This window comes from Callithrix jacchus, chromosome 1, assembly GCF_049354715.1.
Source record: "Callithrix jacchus isolate 240 chromosome 1, calJac240_pri, whole genome shotgun sequence".
Classification (NCBI taxonomy): Eukaryota; Metazoa; Chordata; class Mammalia; order Primates; family Cebidae; genus Callithrix; species Callithrix jacchus.
This window is the reverse complement of record NC_133502.1, coordinates 5060082-5069082: the sequence shown is the minus strand read 5'-3', so window position 1 is coordinate 5069082 and position 9001 is coordinate 5060082. Positions and strand designations below refer to the sequence as shown.

Below are 9001 nucleotides of genomic sequence, written 5' to 3'. Positions count from 1 at the left end.
TTACATTTAGTTACCTATCATTTAAACAATGGAATTAGGATATTAATTCAGTGGTTATTTAACTTTTGTTTCACATAAGGCATATTATATCTGTCAAATAAATTTTCAAATTATTTTCAACTTTTGTTAGTAATGAAGTCTCGCTATGTTTCGTTGGTTGGACTTGAACTCCTGGGCTCAAGCTATCTTCCCAGCTCAGCCCCCTGATTAGCTGGGGCTTCAGGTACATACCACTATACCTAGCAAATTTTCAAATTATGAAAAGTTTAGTTATATTATATGAACATCAAGATTAGAGAATAAACCTACATTTTAGAATAGCACATATAAGCATCTCTCTTTTTACATATATACACAACAAAAAATGAACTAGGGTTGTCGTTACTTATTTTAGATACTTAATATTTCTCTACCTTATCAATAATTATGTTAATGTATTTATATATGTTATTTGTCATAAAAAGTAAATATTAATTAATTTTAAATAGTTTTAAGTTTTAAAATATAGTATCAACTATAAATTAATGAATTATATGTCACAGTCATTAGCTAACATTGTTGCTGAAATTATTTTTATTATTTATTCATATTTCTGAAATTCAATAGCTTTTCTATTTCACACATATTACACCTATTTTTCTCAATAACATATGGCTATAGCTAATCCAAGGTGAAAGACTTCAGTTTATTAGTAAGTTTTATCCTTAGCTGATGGATGCCCCATAATAATAATGATAAAGAAGAAAGAAATTCTTTGTATAACTTTTTTGTGAAAGCCCTTGATTTAGAGACTAATACAGTGGAGCTTACTGTGCAACTTACTGTGAAATTTCATGATTTATTATGCAGTTCTCAGGAGCTTATTGAGTGTCCTTATTGTCACACTTTATGATTTACTGAGTAATACAGAAGGGCTTATCACATAACTTGATGGTGAAATTCTGATTTACTGTGAAATAGTTGTTCCAATATGTTTCTACAATGGGAAGAGTTTATCTAATGTTTTCTAATTACAGACAAGTTTCATCAGACACTTCATTTTCACACCGAGTAACATCTATAAGAAGGCTTTGAATATGTCTTTTGCAATGGGAAAATTTCTCCCTTCAAAATGATCATTTATCCTAATTTTTGAAGCATTTAAGTCTTAGAGTTGGACCCAAGAAAATGAAAGACCATTTCCACTTTCTTTAATAATGTAGCATGATGACACAGCAGTTGATAATATTTATTTTTCAAGAGACTAAAGTTGAATTTTTCTAAAAATAATAAAGTCACTATCCTTGAATGAATTGAAGGTCTCTAGTTATTTTTATAATACTTGGCTTAACTGTTTCTCTCTTTCACTACTAAGCAAAGCTTGAAGGAAGAAATTTTATAATTTCATAGCATGCAAAATTATAAATTTATAAATTACCATCAAAACTGCAATGCTTTTGCAATATGTGTATGCTAGTTTTTGATTCAAATACACAAGGAAATTTTATAACATGAAATGTTTTACTAATTTTTAAGTTCATTTTTATTTCTTAAACTTTATATAAGCTTAATAGTAATTAAATATCTGTAATATCCAATGAGTAACTTAACTTTTGAAATAATCTATTACTTTGATGTTTGATTTCACTTATCTGAAAACTAAATTGTGCAAATGAGGATTATTTCATTTCATCTATGCATATACTTTGATATAGAAGACATTAAATGTAGATTGTTTGCAATCATAAAAATAAATACATAGAAACCCAAATATAATATCACTTGTAGCCTATAGAATGCCACCAGGCAGCATGAAAAATACACAGAATTATTTTTAAGCATTAGCATGTCTACAGTCAAAAAATATTAGCTCTCTTGACATTCGGGAGAAAAGAGAAAGGAATGGAGAGTGGACACAAATTTGGGGGAAATATATAGCTAGGAACAAAAAAGGGAAAGCAGACCAGGAGCAGTGGCTCATGCCTGTAATCCCATCACTGTGGAAGGCCGAGGTGGGTGGATCGTTTGAGGTCAGAAGTTCCAGACTAGCCGGCCCACAAGGTGCAACCCTGTCTCTACTAAAAATACAAAAATTAGCCGGGCATGGTAGTGGGTGCCTGTAGTTGCAGCTACTCTGGAGGCTTACGCAGGAGAATCGCTTGAACCTAGGAGGTGAAGGTTGCAGTGAGTCGAGATCACACCACTGCACGGCAGCCTGGGAAACAGAGTTAAGACTGCCTCAACAAATAAAAATAAAAATAAGAAGGAAAATAGAAAGAGCAAAATGGAAAAAGAATAGTTAGAAAGCTAAACAGAGAATCTGAGAATACAACTCCTTTATATTTACCTTAAACTTAGCCAGTTTTAAACCCTCTGGTAGGGCCTGTTATTTCTCTGGTAGCCAGTAGGCAATTTGATGCAAAGCTAAAACAGTGTTACAAAATACAGATGGCATTACTAAAATCTAATGAAATATATTGCCTCACAATGCAGTTAGTAAAGACAAATTAATTGCTGTAGATATAGATCCTACTAGATAATAAGTACAAAAACTGCTAAAGTAGAATATGCATAAAATAGTTTGTATATTAAAAGAAGAGAGCAGAAACTTTTGTTTACTTTTATGAAATTAAAGACACGACAAGAGAATCTTAACTAGGAAAACTAAAGGAACTATATTAAAGGAGAAAACCAGAATTCTCTGAAAGGCATTGTGTGATAACATGACAATCAAGAAATAAGATGGCAGGAAGTGGAATCAAATACTGACCCTACAACATATCCTTCACCTCTTATGAATCCCTGATGAGAATGTATTTGTGGATATAACTCAATCACACCATCTACCATATTTAGTAGTCATTTCCATAACAAATGCTTCTAATATTCACTTAGAATGTATATATGATTATTATTCCAAATCCTTATGTTTGTGTTTGATATACCAATGAACAGAAACCTCTCAACACATACACACAAACACACATGGACACACACACACACACACACACTAGCACACACTTTCACATTTCATTTTTTTTTTTTTTTTCTGACATGGAGTCTCTCTCTGTGCCGCATCCTGGAATGCAGTGGTGTGATCTTGGCTCACTGCAACCTCTGCCTCTTGGGTTCAAGCTATTCTCCTGTCCCGCTTCCCGAGTAGTTGGGATTACAGACGCCCACCACCACACCCAGCTAATTTGTGTATTTTTAGTAGAGATGAGGTTTCACCATGTTGGCCAGGCTGGTTTCAAACTCCTGACCTCTGGTCATTCACAGGCTTCAGATTCCCAAAGTGCTGATATTACAGGCGTCAGTCTCCATGCCCGGCCCACATAGACAGTTCAACACAATTTATCAAATAGCAACATTTAAAATTTGTACACCGGTTCGAAATTCCCAACCTTAGTCAAGTAATAAAGCAGGTTGATTGGAAACTATCACTTCATTTCTCTACACTCCCTAAAGATCCCTTTTTAGCCTTTGGCTGAGATCAAGAGCACTACCTGAAGATGAAAGATGAATGGAACTGATGTGCAGAGTTTCTCCCTATACATTTTTGTTGTATCGAATTTCAGTTTCTTTATATTCTTTCATCTTTCACTGAATGTTACAATAGTATAGACTAACAGAGAAGCCTTTTGAGCGAAAGGGTATATGTGCTTCCAAGGTCAACATTTTAAACTACCCTAAAAAATAATTGTTTTAGAAGAGGAGCTTGCCTGGATCCCATCGAAGAACTCATTTCACAGCATCACTTTCAATATGGATTCTACCAAAGGAAAACCAACTCATTCCGGAGATGAAATTTCTCCTTTGTATATTATGTGTCAATGATATTACTCATCCAGTGCCAATTATGGAAAAATAGTTTTCAACATAGAGTGGCTCATGCTGTTTATTTAATAAGGCTTTCAGAATGTGTTTCTTTTATAATTTCAAATTATTGTAAGCGTTAAAGTGGGTCCTGCTTAGTCTTTATAACACACACAAAAAAAGCTTCAAGGGAATAATATATTCAATAGCACTCAAGAGGGGTATTGAAAAAATAATGTCATTATTGCAATAGCAAACATCGCCAGCTATATAAAGACCTTCTCTGATTTGAAATATGCACAGGGCTTTATGCCATGCATTTTGAAAGTGTGTTATTGTTTCCCACAGCACAGACCATGTAGGCTAATAAAACTTGAAAAGCTTTCTTGTGCAGATATTGATAGATCATGCATTATTAGATGTGTATTTGAGAATCATGTTTTTTATGAAAAGAAATAAGTGCTCTATTCAGCAAAAATGTGACTTTGTTCCTTAGACTATATAATATGTTTGGCTTCCAGTGGTAGGCTTTTTAACCAATTTGTTGGAGTCTTTCCAAGGACAGTCAAAATGAAATCGGGGTTGCAGCATTTTAATATCTCTTTGAACTTAAGCATTGCTGAAGTACTCAAAAATCTGCAAATCTGCCAACTCTCTTGTGGGCCTTTGTAGAGTGTAGTAGTTAATTAATTATTCCCTAGTAATCAACTTTGCAGTGTAATGGCAAGTGTTTATTTTATTAACTTTATCAAATGCTGAATGAAATATTAACCTGTACTATGTGCTGTATTCAGTTGTAAATGTATATAACATTTAGCAGAAACATGTAGACACAAATAATAAAAAAATTATCTGAATATAGTTCTGATAAATATTCTTACTTTACTTTGAGGATTTTAGGTGTTATGTTACCAAAAATAATTACTTTTAAGTATCTCATAGCCATTAAAGACATTTTACATTTGCCTTTTTCTTTTAATAATTATTTTACTACATTTGTTTATAGAGTAATTCACAACAGGTTGAAAGACTAAATTATTATTATGTTTAAAATCACCACCATTCTTTTTCATAAAAAAACTGTACTTTGACTTTTTAATCTCTTTTTTTGGTCAGCATTTGATGTTAAACTTCAGTAGTATCAATCCATTAAATGGGAAAGTTTTCCTCTAAATTTCTTCTCTGCAACGTGAAAATGGTTTTCTGTACCAGGAAAACGATAAAAAAATTCTTACTCTAGGACCATGTTGGCAGGTTGCCTACCTTGGATATAATTCTTTGAAACCTTTTTCTATTTCTTTAACCATTATGAAGTCTATTTAAATTTTCCTTACTTTATAATGAAATTTTGATAATTGCTATGCTAGGGGAAAACCACGGTGTCACACTCACATAATATTGATATATAGTATCTTACTTGGCATTTTATATTTGTGATCATAATATTCCCTCTGTCTGCGATTTTATTGCCTTTCTAATTGCTGGCTTTGTTACTGTGACTGCATAGAGTTAACAGGAAGAAGCCCAGCGACCTGCTGGAATCCTCTGTGGTTTGTCCTCATGTTTGGCTTTGTTTATTCAGTATAGCAGATTTGGAATACTGATGATCATCTACCTGCAATAAAGAAAAGCTAGGAAAACTTTTATCTCCTTTCCACTGGATGAGCTTAATCTATTCTTTACCTCCCTCAGTTAGCTTTTTGTATCCTTCTACTTTTTTTCTGTAACAACAAAAGCCTTTTACAGAAATATTTTAATCACTGCTTTAATACAAATTCATCAACCCTTATATCACTACCCAGCCTTTGGCATATACTTTCAATCAGTTGCCATTTTGAATAGAAATAGCAATAGAAATACCATAGTAATTATGTTTAGAGCTTCTGTGGGGAGGGGGGTGTGTAGGGGGACCAGGTAAGTATGGAGTCTACGACATTGTTTTGATTTTACTTTCCTTCCAAATTTATATAATTTTTCATTATGTCAGAATGTTTTCAGGAAAGAAAAGAGAAGGCATATACTGTTATCGGCTGGGTACTTTCCAAAATGTTTAGATCTTAGTAAATTTACATTGATCCTCCCAGTCGAGCAGATTATAGAGCCACACATTTTTCTCAAAGATATGTGGTTCATTGTAAGTTGTCTTGTGTTATGCTAGATTATTTTTCTCTTTTAACCACTGCAGGTTTTTTTTTTTAAATATGGAACGCTTCATGAATTTGCGTGTCATCCTGGCACGGGGGCCATGCTAATCTTCTCTGTATCGTTCCAATTTTAGTATATGTGCTGCCGAAGTGAGCACACTGCAGGTTTTTGAAGCCTTCTGCCTGACCAACATTGCATATCCTTAAAGGACACCCAGGCTCTTCTCATTCCAAAATAAACATAAGTAATCTCATGAGCATTACTTTACTGAGGTATGCTAATTTTTTTTTTTTTTTTTTTTTTTTTGCTAGTGGTGTTACTGTTAGGGTAGAATGATGAGCACGTTATATCATTCTCTCATGGGGTGTATTTTGTATATCTACATTTTTCTTAAAAATCTTTAGGCTTTTTAAAATACCTTCGTTTGAAAATAGCAATTCTTCAGTTAGAGTGTCCTAAAAATAATTAATCCCTTATTAAGTGGCTATTGATTATATAGAGTCTATAATCACTATAACATTTCATTCATGTGTTAGTTTTAATATTTTCAGTTATGTTTAAAGAAATGTATTTGCTCATAAATCTATGAAGGAAATAATTTTCAATACAACATTAAGTGATAAGCTTCTGTGCAACACATGATGAGACTGAGATATTTTCATACTTAAATGGTAGTATTTTCTACCACACTGTGTTCCAAGATTAAGTGAGAGGTAGCAAAGAAGTCATACATTTTCTGAATCTTTGTGTAAGGGAAATATGGTATTACTTGGTATTACTTTAAAAAGTAGGATATTAAAAGGGGCATCATAAAAAATTTCTAATCTCATGATTAATTATAACTTTCTGCATATTATCACCTATTCCTGTATTATATTCATGATATACAATGGATATTTACTCCATATTACTCTACTATGCCCCATGATTGGAATAATTAATAATAAAAACAATTTAATAAGTGATAGTTGCTTCATTTTATTTTAATTTGAGAGATAGAGAAGAGTTTGATAATGTATTATTTCCTTGTGTACTATGTAAACTATTTAAAGAAGATGAGATTTTTGTCCTCTCTTGAAAGTTATCATTCAATTTGTGGCAACACATGATGACTTTATCTATATTTATGTATGTAAAATATTTTATATGTCTTGTTATTGTTAAACCAAACAATAGATTTTCCTGTAAGTTCACTTTGGGTTCACTTGTAGTTTACCCCAAATTGTACATATATATAGATACACAGATACATACATATATACATACATACATACATACATACATACATATCACCTTTACATTTGATTGACTAATAGAGCTTGTAAAAAACTCAGTAGTCTTAAAAATATGGTAAGGTTGGGACATAAAATGTATACAAAAATATATATTTTGTATATAATTTCTATTAGTAGCAATTCATCATAAGACAACCCAGTGTCTATCATATGAAGTATTATCTTTAATAAAAGTTTTGATTTACTTCATAGTCTTACAAAGTTGTATACAGAAATATGTACATGAAGATAACTCATGTTTACAATCGTATTATACGAATCCTACTAAAGCGATTTGCTATCTTGGAACAGTTAAGAGTGAAGTGATATGAAAATATTTTATGTTATTTAGTTACACAGCAGGCTAAAAATTCGTAAAAATATCACCATGTCCAATGGGGCTAATATACTTTCTTCAATCTATCCAATCCTACATTTTGCTAATGTGATGGATTCAGGCACTTAACTCTGAGTGTGTATTCATGGGAAAGTAAAGCTGGTCTCCTGTTGAGCACCAACACTTGGAAATACATTAAATTTTACAGGTTAGTTCAGAGTAACTTTGATGTGAATATATCAGAGGAAGGAAAATGAAGATTGGGAGAAACAATTCCTTCACTACAGATAACTTATCAAATTTTTAAAAACTGGTAAATGATTTACCTATCTTCATATCTTTCTAAAGTGAAATAGAACCAAAATTGCTCTCGGAGTGTCTATGCAGGACAAGGGAAATGTGATACACTTTGATCTCATTTGAATATATTAGCTAAATATATTCAATAAAACAAATTAGCGAAAAAAATTACAGGGACAATATTTAAATGTGAGGCTAAATAGTATTGTTTTCTCCAGCTAATTAACATTTGAATTGTCCAGATATAATGTATCTGAATGTGTATGTAAAGTTTTTTACCATGAGTTTTTTTGTTATTTCAATTTTCAGATGTTCTGTGTGGGTAAAATGAAGACATGAGATATTTAGGAAAGAGTGACATTTCCATAAAGTAAATACAAATAGTCATCTTATTCTCCTCCCACGATTTAATAATGCTTTATGTCTGTTATGAGTGAGCATTTTGGTAATGTAGCCTGAAGAGTTAAACTGGGTGAGGGAGTTGTACCTTGGTTTTAGCATACAAATATAATAAAGTAATATTCAGTCTTCCTCACATATCATATTTATTTTAATTAAGCAGTCAAGTATAGATGATGCTACCACAAGTTACAGCTTTTGCTTCTATTTTACTTTGTTATCTTTGTGAACTCTGAAAGTCTGAGACAGTTCTCAGTTAATTTAGAAAGTTTGTTTTGCCAAGTTGATAATGCGAGCCCATGACACAGCCTCAGGACATCCTAAGGACATGTGCCTAAGGTGGTCAGAACACAATATGGTTTTATACATTTTAGGGAGACAGGAGACATCAATCAACATATGTAAGATGAACACTGGTCAGTGGGAGGGGAGGCAGACAACTCAAAGAAAAGGTGAGAAGACAGGAAGTGGGGAGGGGTCTTCCAGGTCATACTTAGAAAAGAGATACATTAGTTGCATTGTTTCCATCTCTCCAAAGGAGGCAATCACATATGCATTAGTCTCAGTGAGCAGAGGGAAGACTTTGAATAGAATGGGAGGCAGGTTGGCCCTAAGCAGTTCCCCTCTTGACTTTTCCCTTTAGATTACTGATTAGAGCACACCAATATTTATTTTCCTTTCACATCTTTTAACCTATGATTTTATTATAAACATAGTGTTAAACCATATCATCAATGTATCTTCCAATTTC

At 32.5% G+C, this 9001-nt stretch overlaps 1 non-coding gene across 1 annotated transcript; it reads right to left on the bottom strand.

The window, feature by feature from the left end:
* Positions 1 to 5990: 5990 nt before the first annotated feature.
* LOC118148024 (U6 spliceosomal RNA) lies at positions 5991 to 6097 on the bottom strand. The gene has a single exon (XR_004734768.2). It is a non-coding gene; the product is annotated as a U6 spliceosomal RNA (small nuclear RNA).
* Positions 6098 to 9001: the final 2904 nt, after the last annotated feature.